Source organism: Symphalangus syndactylus, chromosome 9 (genome assembly GCF_028878055.3).
Source record: "Symphalangus syndactylus isolate Jambi chromosome 9, NHGRI_mSymSyn1-v2.1_pri, whole genome shotgun sequence".
Lineage (NCBI taxonomy): Eukaryota > Metazoa > Chordata > Mammalia > Primates > Hylobatidae > Symphalangus > Symphalangus syndactylus.
This window is the reverse complement of record NC_072431.2, coordinates 18,126,663-18,142,095: the sequence shown is the minus strand read 5'-3', so window position 1 is coordinate 18,142,095 and position 15,433 is coordinate 18,126,663. Positions and strand designations below refer to the sequence as shown.

At 39.3% G+C, this 15,433-nt stretch overlaps 1 long non-coding RNA gene across 1 annotated transcript in view; it reads left to right on the top strand.

Moving 5' to 3' along the window:
• The window catches only part of LOC129489207 (uncharacterized), a 97,552-nt gene extending 87,292 nt beyond the window's left edge, over positions 1–10,260 (top strand). Inside the window, exons 2-3 of the long non-coding RNA XR_008659930.2 lie at positions 9,102–9,246; positions 10,093–10,260. This is a non-coding gene — a long non-coding RNA (uncharacterized lncRNA). The remainder of the gene's footprint in view (positions 1–9,101; positions 9,247–10,092) is intronic.
• The last annotated feature ends 5,173 nt before the right edge of the window (positions 10,261–15,433 follow it).

Genomic DNA, 15,433 nt, shown 5'->3' with positions numbered 1-15,433 from the left:
GGTACATTTACTTTGTCACCAAAAAGAATAAAATCTGTTGACATTATTACTTGTCATTCATCTTCATTCTTTTTTCTTTTTCTGATTATACTTTAAGTTCTGGGATACATGTGTAGAACGTGCAGGTTTGTTGCACCTATCCACCCGTCATCTACATTAGGTATTTCTCCTAATGATATCTCTTCCCTAGCCCCCCACCCCTTGATGTTCCCCTCCCTGTGTCCATGTGTTCTCATTGGTCAACTCCCACTTATGAGTGGGAACATGCAGTGTTTGGTTTTCTGTTCCTGTGTTAGTTTGCTGAGAATGGTGGTTTCCAGCTTCATCCATGTCCCTGCAAAGGACACGACTCATCCTTTTTTATGGCTGCATAGTATTCCATGGTGTATATGAGCCACATTTTATTTATCCAGTCTATCATTGATGGGCATTTGGGTTGGTTCCAAGTCTTTGCTATTGGGAACAGTGCCGCAATAAACATACATGTGCATGTGTCTTTATAGTAGAATGATTTATAATCCTTTGGGTATATACCCAGTAATAGGATTGCTGGGTCAAATGGTATTTCTGGTTCTAGCTCCTTGAGAAATTGCCACACATTTTCCTTGAGAAATTGTGGAAATTGTCTTCCACAATTGTTGAACTAATTTATCCTCCCACCAACAGTGTAAAAGTTTTCCTATTTCTCCACATCCTCTCCGGCATCTGTTGTTTCCTGACTTTTTAATGATCACCATTCTAACTGGTGTGAGATGGTATCTCATTGCGGTTTTGATTTGCATTTCTCTAATGACCAGTGATGATGAGCTCTTTTTCATGTTTATTGGCTGCATAAATGTCTTCTTTTGAGAAGTTTTATATCCTTAGCCCACTTTTTGATAGGGTTGTTTTTTTCTTACAAATGTAAGTTCTTTGTAGATTCTGAATATTAACCCTATGTCAGATGGATAGATTGAAAAAATTTTCTCCCATTCTGTAGGTTGCCTGTTCACTCTGATGGTAGTTTCTTTTGCTGTGCAGAAGCTCTTTAGTTTAATTAGATCCCATTTGTCAATTTTGGCTTTTGTTGCCATTGCTTTTGGTGTTTTAGTCATGAAGTCTTTGCCCATGCCTATGTCCTGAATGGTATTGCCTAGGTTTTCTTCTAGCATTTTTATGGTTTTGGGTCCTACGTTTACATCTTGAATTGATCTTTTTTTGTATAAAGTGTAAGGAAGGGGTTCAGTTTCAGTTTTCTGCATATGGCTAGCCAGTTTTCCCAGCACCATTTATTAAATAGGGAATCCTTTCCCCATTGCTTGTTTTTGTCAGGTTTGTCAAAGATCAGATGGTTGTAGATGTGTGGTATTTTTTCTGAGGCCTCTGCTCTGTTCCATTGGTCTATATATCTGTTTTAGTACCAGTACCATGTTGTTTTGGTTACTGTAGCCTTGTAGTATAGTTTGAAGTCAGGTAGCATGATGCTTCCAGCTTTGATCTTTTTGCTTAGGATTGTCTTGGCCATATGGGCTCTTTTTTTGGTTCCGTATGAGATTTAAAGTAGTTTTTTCTAATTCTGTGAAGAATATCAATGGTAGCTTGATGGGGATAGCATTCAATCTGTAAATTAGTTTGGGCAGTATGGCCATTTTCATGATATTGATTCTTCCTATCCATGAGCATGGAATGTTCTTCCATTTGTTTGTGTCCTCTTTGATTTCCTTGAGCAGTGGTTTGTAGTTCTTCTTGAAGAGGTCCTTCACATCCCTTGTAAGGTGGATTCCTAGGTGTTTTATTCTCTTTGTAGCAATTGTGAATTGGAGTTCACTCATGATTTGGCTGTTTTTCTATTATTGGTGTATAGAAATGCTTGTAATTTTTGCACATTGATTTTGTATCCTGAGACTTTGCTGAAGTTGCTTATCAGCTTAATGCGATGTTGGGCTGAGATGATGGGGTTTTCTAAATATACAATCATGTCATCTGCAAACAGAGACAGTTTGACTTCTTCTTTTCTTAATTGAATACCCCTTATTTCTTTTTCTTGCCTGATTGCCCTGGCCAGAACTTCCAATACTATGTTGAATAGGAGTGGTGAGAGAGGGCGTCCTTGTCTTGTGCCAGTTTTCAAAGGGAATGCTATCGGGGAACCTGCCCCGATACTCACGTGGGTTCTTTTCTATTTTCCCTAAGCGTCGGCTGGTTTGAGAAATAAAGGGACAGAGTACAAAAGAGAGAAATTTTAAACCTGGGCATCCAGGGGAGACATCACACGTTGGTAGGTTCTGTGATGCCCCACAAGCTGCAAAACCAGCAAGTTTTTATTAGGGATTTTCAAAACGGGGGGAGGGTGCGAATAGGTGTGGGTCACAGAGATTACGTACTTCACAAGGCACATGGAGGCAGGGCGAGATCACGGGACTACAGGACCAGGGCGAAATTAAAATTGCTAATGAAATTTCGGGCACCATTGTCATTGATAACATCTTATCAGGAGACAGGGTTTTGAGAGCAACCAGTCTGACCAAAATTTATTAGGAAGGAATTTCCTCTTCCTAATAAGCCTGGGAGCGCTATGGGAGACTGGGGTCTATTTCACCCCTACAGCCTCGACCATAGAAGATGGCCACATCCGGGGGGGCCGTCTATAGACCCACCCCCAGGCATGTATTTCTCTTTCTCAGGGATGTTGCTTGCTGAGAAAAAGAATTCAGCGATATTTTTCCCATTTGCTTTTGAAAGAAGAGAAATATGACTCTGTTCCACCCAGTTCACCGGCGGCCAGAGTTTAAGGTTATCTCTCGTTTCCTAAACATTGCTGTTATCCTGTCCTTTTTTCAAAGTGCCCAGATTTCATATTGTTCAAACACACATGTTCTACAATTTGTGCAGTTAACGCAATTATCACAAGGTCCTGAGGTGACATACATCCTCCTCGGCTTACGAGATGACAGGATTAAGAGATTAAAGATAGGCATAGGAAATCACAAGGGTATCGATTGGGGAAGTGATAAGTGTCCATGAAATCTTCACAATTTGTGTTTAGAGACTGCAGTAAAGACAGGCATAAGAAACTATAAAGGTATTAATTTGGGTAACTAATAAATGTCCATGAAATCTTCACAATCCACGTTCTTCTGCCATGGCTTCAGTCGGTCCCTCCGTTTGGGGTCCCTGACTTCCCACAACAGAATGCATCCAGTTTTTGCCCATTCAGTATGATATTGGCTGTGGGTTTGTCATAAATAGCTCTTATTATTTTGAGATAAGTTCCATCAATACCTGGTTCATTGAGAGTTTTTAGCATGAAGGAGTGTTGAATTCTATCAAAGATCTTTTCTGCATCTATTGAGATAATCATGTGGTTTTGTCATTGGTTCTGTTTATGTGATGGATTACGTTTATTGATTTGCATATGTTGAACCAGCTTTGCATCCCTGGGATGAAGCCAACTTGATCATGATGGAAAAGCTTTTTGATGTGCTGCTGGATTCGGTTTGCCAGTGTTTTACTGAGGATTTTCACATCAATGTTCATCAGAGATATTGGGCTGAAATTTTTCGTTTGTGGTTGTGTCTCTGCCAGGTTTTGGTGTCAGGATGATGCTGGCCTCATAAAATGAGTTAGGGAGGAGTCCCTCTTTTTCTTTTGTTTGGAATAGTTTCAGAAGCAATGGTACAAGCACCTCCTTGTTCCTCTGGTAGAATTTGGCTGTGAATCCGTCTAGTCCTCGAATGTTTTTGGTTGGTAGGCTATTAATTACTGCCTCAATTTCAGAACTTGTTATTGGTCTATTCAGGGATTCAACTTCTTCCTGGTGTAGACTCAGGAGGGTGTATTTGTCCATGAATTTATCCATTTCTTCTAGATTTTTCTAGTTTATTTGCATAGAGGTGTTTATAGTATTCTCTGATGGTAGTTTGTATTTCTGTGGGATCAGTGGTGATATCCCCTTTATCATTTTTTATTGCATCTATTTGATTCTTCTTCTATTAGTCTGGCCAATAGTCTATTTTGTTGATCTTTTCAAAAAATCAGCTCCTGGATTCTTTGATTTTTTGAAGGGCTTTTTGTGTCTCTATTTCCTTCAGTTCTGCTCTGATCTTAGTTATTTCTTGTTTTCTGCTAGCTTTTGAATTTGTTTGCTTTTGCTTCTCTAGTTCTTTTAATTGTGATGTTAGGGTGTTGATTTTAGATCTTTCGTGCTTTCTCTTGTGGGCAGTTAGTGCTATAAATTTCCCTCTAAACATTGTTTTAGCTGTGTCCTAGAGATTCTGATACGTTGTGTCTTTGTTCTCATTGGTTTCAAAGAACATCTTTATTTCTGCCTTTATCTCGTTATTTACCCAGTAGTCATTCTGGAGCAGGTTGTTCAGCTTCTATGTAGTTGTGCAGTTTTGAGTTTCTTAATCCTGAATTCTAATTTGATTGCACTGTGGTCTGACACTGTTTGCTGCGATTTCCATTCTTTTGCATTTGCTGAGGAGTGTTTTACTTCCAGTTATGTGGTCACTTTTAGAATAAGTGCTATGTGGTGCCGAGAAGAATGTATATTCTGTTGATTTGGGGTGGAGAGTTCTGTAGATGTCTATTAGTTCTGCTTGGTCTAGAGCTGAGTTAAAGTCCTGAATATCTTTGTTAATATTCCCATCTAATATTGACAGTGTTAGTCTCCCACTATTATTGTGTGGGAGTCTAAGTCTCTTTGTAGGTCTTTAAGGACTTGCTTTATGAATCTGGGTGCTCCTGTATTGGGTGCATATATATTTAGGATAGTTAGCTCTTCTTGTTGAGTTGATCCCTTTACCATTATGTAATGGCCTTCTTTGTCTCTTTTGATCTTTGTTGGTTTAAAGTCTGTTTTATCAGAGACTAGGATTGCAAGCCCTACTTTTGTTTTTGCTTTCCATTTGCTTGGTAAATATTTCTCCATCTCTTTATTTTGAGCCTATGTGTGTCTTTGCACATGTGATTGGTCTCCTGAATACAGCACACTGATTGGTCTTGACTCTATCCAATTTGCCAGTCTGTGTCTTTTAATTGGGGCATTTAGCCCATTTACATTTAAGGTTAATATTGTTATGTGTGAATTTGATCCTGTCATTATGATGCCATCTGGTTATTTTGCCCATTATTTGATGCGGTTTCTTCATCGTGTTGATGGTCTTTACAATTTGGTATGTTTTTGCAGTGGTTGGTATCTGTTGTTCCTTATCATGTTTTGTGCTTCCTTCAGGAGCTCTTGTAAGGCAGACCTGGTGGTGACAAAATCTCTCAGCATTTGCTTGTCTGTAAAGGATTTTATGTCTCCTTCATTTATGAAGCTTAGTTTGGCTGGATATGAAATTCTGGGTTGAAAATTATTTTAAGAATGTTGAATATTGGCCCCCACTCTCTTCTGGTTTGTAGGGTTTCTGCCAAGAGATCCACTTTTAGTCTGATGGGCTTCCCCTTTGTGGGTAACCTGACCTTTCTCTCTGGCTGCCGTTAAGATTTTTTCCTTCATTTCAACCTTGGTGAATCTGACAATTATGTGTCTTGGAGTTGCTCTTCTCGAGGAGTATCTTTGTGGCATTCTCTGTATTTCCTGAATCTGAATGTTGGCCTGCCTTGCTAGATTGGGGAAGTTCTCCTGGATAATATCTTGCAGAGTGTTTTCCAACTTGGTTCCATTCTCCCCATCATTTTCAGGTACACCAATCAGACGTAGGTTTGGTTTTTTCACATAGTCCCATATTTCTTGGAGGCTTTGTTCATTCCTTTTTATTCTTTTTTCTCTAATTTTGTCTTCATGCTTTATTTCATCAAGTTGGTCTTCAATCTCTGATAGCTTTCTTCCACGTGATTGATTCAGCTATTGATACTTGTATATGCTTCATGAAGTTCTTGTGCTGTGTTTTTCAGCTCCATCAGGTCATTTATGTTCTTCTCTAAACTGGTTATTCTAGTTAGCAATTAGTCTAGTCTTTTTTCAAGATTCTTAGCTTCCTTGCATTGGGTTAGAACGTGGTCCTTTAGCTTCGAGTTCATTACCCACCTTCTGAAGCCTATTTCTGTCAATCTGTCAAACTCATTCTCTATCTGCTTTTGTTCTCTTGCTGGTGAGGAGTTGTGATCCTTTGGAGGAGATGAGGCGTTCTGGTGTTAGAAATTTTCAGCCTTTTTGTGCTGGTGTTTCCTCATCTTTGTGGATTTATCTACCTTTGGTCTTTGATGCTGGTGACTTTTGGATGGGGTTTTCTGTCTGGATGTCCTTTTTGTTGACGTTGATGCTATTTCTTTCTGTTTGTTAGTTTTCCTTCTAACAGGTCCCTCTGCTGCAGTTCTGCTGGAGTTTGCTGGAGGTCCACTCCAGGCCCAGTTTGCCTGGGTATCTCCAGTAGAGGCTGCAGAACAGTAAAGATTGCTGCCTGTTCCTTCCTCTGGAAGCTTTGTCCCAGAGGGCGCCCACCAGATGCCTGCTGGAACTTTCCTGTATGAGGTGTCTGTCGGTCCCTGCTCGGAGGTATCTCCCAGTCAGGAGACATGGAGGTCAGGGACCCATTTGAGGAGACAATCTGATCCTTAGCGGAGCTTGAATGCTGTGCTGGAAGATCCGCTGCTCTCTTCATAGCCATCAGGTAGGCACATTTAAGTCTGCTGAAGTCGCACCCGCAGCTGCCCCTTCCCCCAGGTGCTCTGTCCCAGGGTTATGAGCCCCTGATTTGGGCTGCTGCCTTTCTTTCAGGGATGCCCTGCCCAGAGATGAGGAATCTAGAGAGGGAGTCTGGCTATAGCAGCTTTGCGGAGCTGCCGTGGGCCTCTCCAAATTCAGCTTTGTTTCCACCGTGAGGGTAAAACCGCCTATTCACACCTCAGTAATGGCAGATGCCCCTCCCCTCACCAAGCTTGAGTGTCCCAGGTCAACTTCAGACTGCTGTGCTGGCAGTGAGAATTTCAAGCCAGTGGATCTTAGCCTGTTGGACTCTGTGGGGGTGGGATCCGCTGAGCAAGACCACTTGGCTCCCTGGCTTCAGCTCCCTTTCCAGGGGAGTGAACAGTTCTGTCTCACGTTCCAGGTGCCACTGGGGTATGAAAAAAAAAAAAAAAAAAAAAAAACTCCTGCAGCTAGCTCAGTGTCTGCCCAAATGGCTACCTGGTTTTGTGCTTGAAACCCGGGTCCCTTGTGGCAGACCAGAGGGAATCTCCTGGTCTGCGGGTTGGAAAGACTGTGGAAAAGCATAGTATCTGGGCCAAAGTGCACCATTCCTCATGGCACAGTCCCTCAGGGCTTCCCTTGGCTAGGGGAGGGAGTTCCCCGACCCAGTGTGCTTCCTGGGTGAGGTGATGCCCCACCCTGCTTCGGCTCACCCTCCATGGGCTGCACCCACTGTCTAACCAGTCCCAATGAGATTAACTGGGTACCTCAGTTGGAAATGCAGAAATCACCTACCTTTTGCATTAGTCTCGCTGGGAGCTGTAGACTGGAGCTGTTCCTATTCGGCCATCTTGCCTGCAATCTGGGATTTATATTTTTAGACAGTCAATCCATGATACATTACCTTGTACTTTTGTGGAAAGGATGTTATCATTGTCCCTGATTTAGGGGAAAATGCTAAGAAAATAAGTGATTTTCAAAACCTTGCCATGATTCCATCAGTAATGGAGTTTGGACTGGTACTGGGAACATCCAGGTATTGACTTGAGACCACATGCTTGTATGATGTCAGTTCTCTTCAACAGAAGTGTTTTTAAGCTTTCCAAAATTTCCATAAAAACAAAAATGGATGGTAGGTTTTTTTGTTTTTGAAGAAAATTTTAGCTGTCTTTACATAATAGCTAAGAGCTGAAAAATAAGGTTAAAATCTGAAGCAAGAGTACTTGTCTTAGGTTTTGTTGTATAAATTGAGTGAAATAAAAAACAAAAATAGCCATGCTAGGTGGTGCACACCTACATAGAAGGCTGAGGCAGGAGGATTACTTGAGCCTAGGAGTCTGAAGCCAGCTGGGGCAATATAGCAAGAGTCCATCTCTAAAAATAACTTTAAAATTTTTGAAAAGAATAAAATAAGCATAAATGGGGAGAAATTAATTAAAAGGAGACACTAAAAAATATGTCACTGCTCCCACATCTTCTCTGCACTCCCCCAAGGCGCAATTTTTTTACTTCTTTTCACCTTTATTTCCTATGGAATCCAGCCTTAACAATGGAAATTGGGAAAAGCAACTAGACACCATGGAGGAAAAAAAAGAACAAAGAAATACCTTAAGGAACTAAAGAAAGGAAGGAGAGAGGGGGGCAGGGAGAGGGGGGGAGGAAGGGGGGAGGAAGGGAAGGGGGAGGAGGAACGGGGGGAGGAATGGGGGAGGGAGGGGGGGAGGAACGGGGGAGGAGGGGGGAGGAAGGGGGAGGGAGGGGGGGAGGAACAGGGGGAGGAGGGGGGAGGAGGGGGGGAGGAGGGGGGGAGGAGGGGGGGAGGAGGGGGGGAGGAGGGGGGGAGGAACGGGGTGAGGAAGGCAGGGAGGAAGAAAGGAAAATATAAAAGAAAATCTGGATGTAGAATATAAGTGGACTAACTTCCAGAGGTCAGGGCCACATGGGCTGAAAACATGTTTAGAACCCGAGTTTACAGGAATTCTGCACATATCTAGAAGGGCTTTTGCCAGAAAACTGTTAAGCTTAACTAACATTCTATTGTGAATGTTTTGTGATATAAGGTAGTTTTAGTCCTATATTCAAGGTCAAGAAATGTTTCTTTTTAAAATATAACGGCATGAATCCTCCTTTGTCAAGCTCATTAACAGAAAATGATGTCTTTATAATTTGTCAGTGGATTTCCAATCAATTATCATCTAATATAAAAATAATCCCAGGAGGTAAGATTAAGTATTGTTTAAATCATGGAACCAAGACCTATAGTCAGACATGACCTCAATAATGCAAATGCGTTTGTGAATAGCTGGGAAGAGAAATTCATTTATAACAACAGACGGTGTCAGGAGAAGATTAAAATATATATGCACCACATAGATGAAATAATTGTAATCAGGACAGCAGAATTACCACAATTGGAGAATTTCACTGAATAGCTGAATTTCATATATAACACAATCAAATTTTATGCCTCATTCACTCTCACCAGTGTTCATTTCCTGGATGTTCTGGAATTTAAACTATGGTTAATTGAAGACTAAAATATTCGGAAAACTATGACAGGAACAATTTGCTATGGACAGTTTCCACCTGTACGCTCAAGACTTAGAAGCCATATGGATAGAATGAAATAGGTGAGATGAATCATATTTCACTAAATGTTTGCCACCAAATTAGAGTTTCTACTTAGGAGGATAAAAAGGAAGGAGCTATAAAATACTAAGGTTAAAGCATTTGTTGAAAGAAGGTAATATAAATAGATACAAATTTCAGTGTTTGCTGGTAGAAAAGATTTCAAGCAATTTCAAAGTTGTAATCCTTGCATGTGTTATTTTCTTATAAAGGGAATTTGCCTGTTCAACTGCACTTTAGAAACCAGTCATTCTTTTCATCATGCTAAATTAGAAAATTTTCCAGGAAAACGTCTTAAATGTATTAAAGTTAGAACTATTTTTTTTTTTTATTAAACAACTATCCATACCTGGACATTTACAGATTGATTCTTAATTTTCATATATAGACAGATAATTTGAAAACACTGGATACTACAACCTGTACATTTCCCCACTGACCTCTATGTCCCCATCCCTTTACAATGTAGTTCTGCATTGCTGCCAGGAGACATCAGAACCATTTTTACAATATAAATACACTGGAAGGAAGAGATTCCTGTAGAACATTGACAGAAAATGATATCTTTATTAATATGTCTTTGCTATATATATCTTTGTAACAATGTAATGTATCTTTGTAACAGTGATACCTTTGTTAATTCCTACTATTTAATATTAAGTTAATGTCATAGGACACTTAATTTCCCCAGGCAGTGTCATATGTTTGACCAAAAGGGATGAAAATATCAAATGTTTTAGACCTGGAAGTAACCTTGGGCTATCCAGGGGAATAACCTCATTATGCAAATAAAGAGCCACAGTGGTCCATTGACTACTTCTCACAGCTGACGTGTGAATATTCTCCAGGATCCCATCATTCTCGGCCCATCTCAAGTCATTTTTGCCTTCTCTCAACGTGCAGTCAGAAGACTAGAAGCGGAGGGGTGAGCAGTAGATAGAGCAGTTTATAAGACGATGTTAAGACCATGATGAAAAGACATTAGAGGAAGCAGTAAAAAAGAATATGCTACACTTAGAGCAGGTAAGTGTGCTTGCCCCATCAAGCCACGCACAGCTGTCCCTCCTCTAAGGTTAGGACCTGGCTATGTTTGTCTTATGTTCTTTCTACCTCTTATGTTCTTTCTACCTCTATGGCCTCTCTGGTGATTTAAAGGCACATTCTCTCTCCATCTCTGTCTGTTTCTCTATGAGATTATTTTCACTTTGACTATTGCCCCCATTTATTTACCCCCAGCATAATGACAACAATTGAGAGTTTAAAATAAATCCCTTGTTTTCAATCTATAAAAAAAAAAGCAGTTAAATTTAAGGATGGGTCAAGAAGAGAGATGATATCACAGGTATTTTTTAAATTAGCGTTTTAGGTATTTTAACCAATCACCTTTCCTTTAACTGTAGTTTCAGCTAAGGAAGTTAATGAAACAGTTAGATGGGTATTTCCTGATCTATTTATTTTTCCTTTTTTTTTTTTTTTTTTTTTTTTTTTTTTTTTTTTTTTTAGGAATTGATGGTGTCTTGGAATATCTGCTTCAGGACGATAATGAAACTAATGATTTCGCACAGTAGAAGAAGCCATGGAAGGAACTTTCACATTTGGCGAGGCAAGTACAATTTAGAGCTTTTCGAAACTGCATTTGAAAACTCTTGAAAACTTGCTTAGTGGTTTTGTGATTCGTGATATATATCAAATATTGAAAAGCTGTCAGTGAACAGGATGAGAAGTTCTCTTTTAAATACAGTCAGAGGCACTATAAAAACTAGCAATTCTAAACTTACTGCAAAATAGAAATTACCCAAAAGAACTGTCATTCTAGAGTGCTTACATGCTTCTCTTATCAGTCAGCCAGGATTAATGGTAAGTTCAAAAGTCTTCATATTGTTTTGCCCATCCGTCCACCTGTCTGTCTGTCCATCCACCCGATGGCTATTGTGTGTAGGATTTCATGCTAAGGAATATGTGAAAAGTATTCTAGGCACCCTACAGCAACAGCTTGCTCACACGCTTCCTCTGTCTTCAGATAAGTCCGAAGTCCTTGATGGCTTTTTAATAAAATACACCACAGAGAACATAAGGACGAAACATGTTCCTGGCAAAGCAGAGTGAAATATGTGTAAGTTATTAAATTAAGGCTCAACTACGTCTGAATTTTTAGTGCTATATGTTTTAAATTGTTTTAAGTGAAAACACACTAATAGATTTCCTTTATAAAAAGTTCAAATATTCCAGACAAAGTAAAAATATCCTTTCTAAGCAGGGTGTCTGACGTGTGTCCTTCCAGACTGAAACATATACATACTCTTGGTTTTTTAATCAATAGACTCACATCATATGTGTTGTGCTACATCCAGCTTTTTGCACTTAATATGTCTGAGAGATATTTCCTTTATTGTTACAGTTGTCCCCAAAATCTGTCTGTGGTTGCTAGGGAATGTACCTTTATCTTTGGTTTTAACAGTCGTATTCATGTGTCAGGCAGAAATAGAAGGTATGATAATATACATCTTGCCTAATAGTGAACATCGTAAAACAACTGTGCAGGGATTGCCAGTGTTTGGTGGTTTTCTTTCTAAATTTTTGCTCACTTCTATTAAAGGCTTGAAGCGTTAACAGACAAAACTCTGAATATAGTTGGCCTGCACTGGAAGGTTAAAAGTGCAGTTCTCCTAATAGAGTTCTTATGATGACTAAGGAAAACACCATCTGAACTTTACAGCGACCAACAAATCAGGTTAGGACAGGCAATTCAGACACTCTAGCCATGAATTCTAAGGTGGATGATAGAGGCTATACCATAATCTTTCTCTCTCTGGGATAGAATGACTTTCATGGCTAATTAGTTCTACGGCCGAGAAGGTCAATTTCCTGGATGTTAGAGCAAGCACATTTGTAAAAGAGAAACCATTTTAAACCCAGCAATAGTGAGTGCAAAGTTATTTCAATACCTTTTCTCCTCTTTGCAGATGATTAATCCTATTTCTGTTTCACCAACTTATTTTATGTTGAAATCTTAATTATTTTCTAATAAGTGACTGGGAATGGAGGAAGCTAGCTGGCCTGTTTCCTCTGTTAGGTTTTTTTTTTTCCCTTCTTTGCACACTGGTGAAAAGACGTTGATGCATAACTTCTAGAGATGCCATGCTTACTTATGTCATTATAAACAGCTTATTCTAACTGGGACGCCACAACCACAAGGAAAAACATACAATTTTAGTTACAAAGAAGACTGAACCCATTTTAACTTCTGTATCAAATGCTCTGAGTAGGTTGGCTTTGATAGTCGTGTTCAGTCCTGGGTAGAATGTGGTCTCATTATACAACTTCACCACCAAATCCTAGTTCTCGATGTTATCCAAAGCTGCCTTCTTCCTCAAAGACCTCAGTCCGCTCCCAAAGCCCGGGGGAGCGTAAACAAATCCCTGTCTCTCAGGGTTACATGAAAAGCCAAGTCATCATCCAACACAATAAAATAAGCTGGTGAAGGAAAGAACCAATCAAATCTCTTTGATTCTGAGACTTAGGGAAAGCACTTAGGAAACCTCATAGTCTGCCCATCAGAGGGGAAAAAACGCTCCAATTAAATAAATGGGAAGAGTACTCATTTTAAGCACTCTAAAATGTTAAGATTTAAAAAATACAGTGCTTAACATTCTGTAGAGCTACAACAAAGAATATGCTAACCTTGGTATTTACACACCAAGCTTCTGCCAAGCCATTTTATAATGTACCTTAGAAAATTTTCATGCTTTCTCACAAAAAGACACCCCCTCCCTCCCCTGCTGTTGGCCTGCATGTTCCCAGGCATGTGAATTGCATCCTTTTGAAGTCCAGTGATGCTGGTAGCTTGAAGGGAAAGCTCTTGCCAATAATATTGTTGCTCCCGATGCTCAGAACTGTGGCTGCTGAATGGCTTATTTTCTATCTTGATATTTTCTCTATGTGACTTTGGCTGAATAGGCCACTTTTTCGTCAAGCTAGTTTCATGTGTGTTGTCTGTGTTCTGGAAAATGGAATTAACTACCACTTTCTAGTTCCATTTCCACGATCTTTACCTAAACAAAAGAACACCCTCTCGTTAATAAAACATTATGCCTTTGCATTCCATTAAAACCTATTATTGGGAGTTTAAACTATCGATTCTGAATATATATATATATATATATATATATTCTACTTTTTGTGTGGCTGCAGAAATACTTTGCTATTACTCTAATTATATGCTGGAGTTAGAATCCTTCCAGCTAGTTAAGGTTGGAAGGATTCTAGTTATGCTGTCTACTGTAAATAGACGCAGAAACTCAGATTTAAAAAGAAAGGAAAGAAAGAAAGGTTTTTAATAAAAGTTTACTTACTTAGAGATGGAGTCTTGCTCTGTCACCCAGGCTGTAGTGCAGTGGCAGGATCATAGCTCACTGCAGCCTCAAACTCCTGGGCTTAAGTAATCCTCCCACCTCAGCCTCCCAAGTAGCTAGGACTGCAAGTATGTGACACTATGCCTGGCTAACTTAAAAATTTTTTTTGTTTAGAGGTGGGGGATCTTGCTGTGTTGCCCAAGTTGGTCTCAAACTCCTGGCCTCAAGCCATCCTTCCTCCTTGGCCTCCTGAGTAGTTAGGATTACAGGGATGAACCACTGTGCCTGGCTGGAAAGATTTTAAGAGTAGCTTAGAACAGCACTAAAAAATGCAATTATTAGAATTTAAAACTTCAGAGTTAAAACAGAGATCTAAGAGACTATCTAGTTGACCCCTTTATTTTACACATTAAGAGAAATTATAGAGACATTTAAAAAAAACTCTCTTAAATCCCATAACTGGTTTAGTACTAGAGGGGACCAAACCTGCTACTTGATTCAGTCAGAGATCTTCCAAATTTACCTGTTCAATATGGGAGGCAAAATTTTAAAACTCAGCTGTGGGACAAACATACTGCCTTAAATTTTTAATTTTTAAATCTATGGAAAATGTGTCCTAAATATATAATTGTAATATTAAGAATAGCTCTCAAAGTTCTATTTATGTCGATTACATAAATGATACACTCTAAAAACCATTTATGAATATGCATTACCATTATTCGTGGTGTCTCAGATCTCTGATGAGTATGGTTGTGTGTATATCTGTGTAAGTACACAAATACCTTTGAGAGAGAATGGACAAAATGGATTCAGGTACAATCAGAATCTCCCAAACTATCTATTTCTGGCATCCACTTTGTCAAGAATAGCTTTTTGAAGTTTAGTGGTGTTTGCTCTCTTTCTCTAGTTGGTTATTATATATTCAACGGCAATTTAAATGGGAAGTAGGGATGTAGGGCAGGTTAATTTATGTGTTGCAATTCATCTTCCTACCTATCAATCTGGTTGTGTTTGGGGGAACAATAAACAGTACCTCTTTGTCCTCCCAGTTTCTGTACAAAATGAGAAATGAAATAGAAGAGCTAGGAGAGGAAAAGCAGCTGGTACAGCTCTATGTCCATGGAAGGAAACAAGGAGTTGGGGAAGAACATTGCCACTTTTCTTACACATATCGACCTCCTGCTGTGGTCCAGGCACTATGCAAGGGACAGAAGATACAACAATCCTTGCCTTTTAAGAGCTTAAATGAAAGCGGATGAATTAGATTTACAATAAATACTTACGGTACTATGCATTAAGTGCTGTAATAGAGATATGCAAAAAATCTAGGACCATAAGCTCTAGAACGTTGAACTGTGTCTGGAAATCACAACGTGTGCCCTGGGAAATGAGCAGTGTTCTTTGAGATGTTCAGCTTTATGTTTGTTTTCAAAAGGCTAGACATTTTCTGATGCCGGGAGAGGGTATCATCTATGTTTGTTTCATTATGGAAATGTGTATCTATGTTCTTGCTTGCAAAGAGAAAGTATTTTTATAAGTAAAAATATTTATAAATATTAATAAATATCTTCTATAGGTTAAGAATTTCCCACGTTTGCATTTTTATTATTTTTTACCTTCTTTCTTGTGAAAGAGAATGAATGAGTTCAAACCGATTTCTCAGTAGCAATAAGGAAAGAATAACCTCAATTCAGTATTCTGAACAAGAACTCCAATTAGTTTAACAATTGAATCAACCAATTCCTTTAAGATTTTCATTTGCTCATTGGCATTGAAACTAAACATTGGTTTTGACATTCCTTAAATATACCCTACTCCTACTATACTATATACC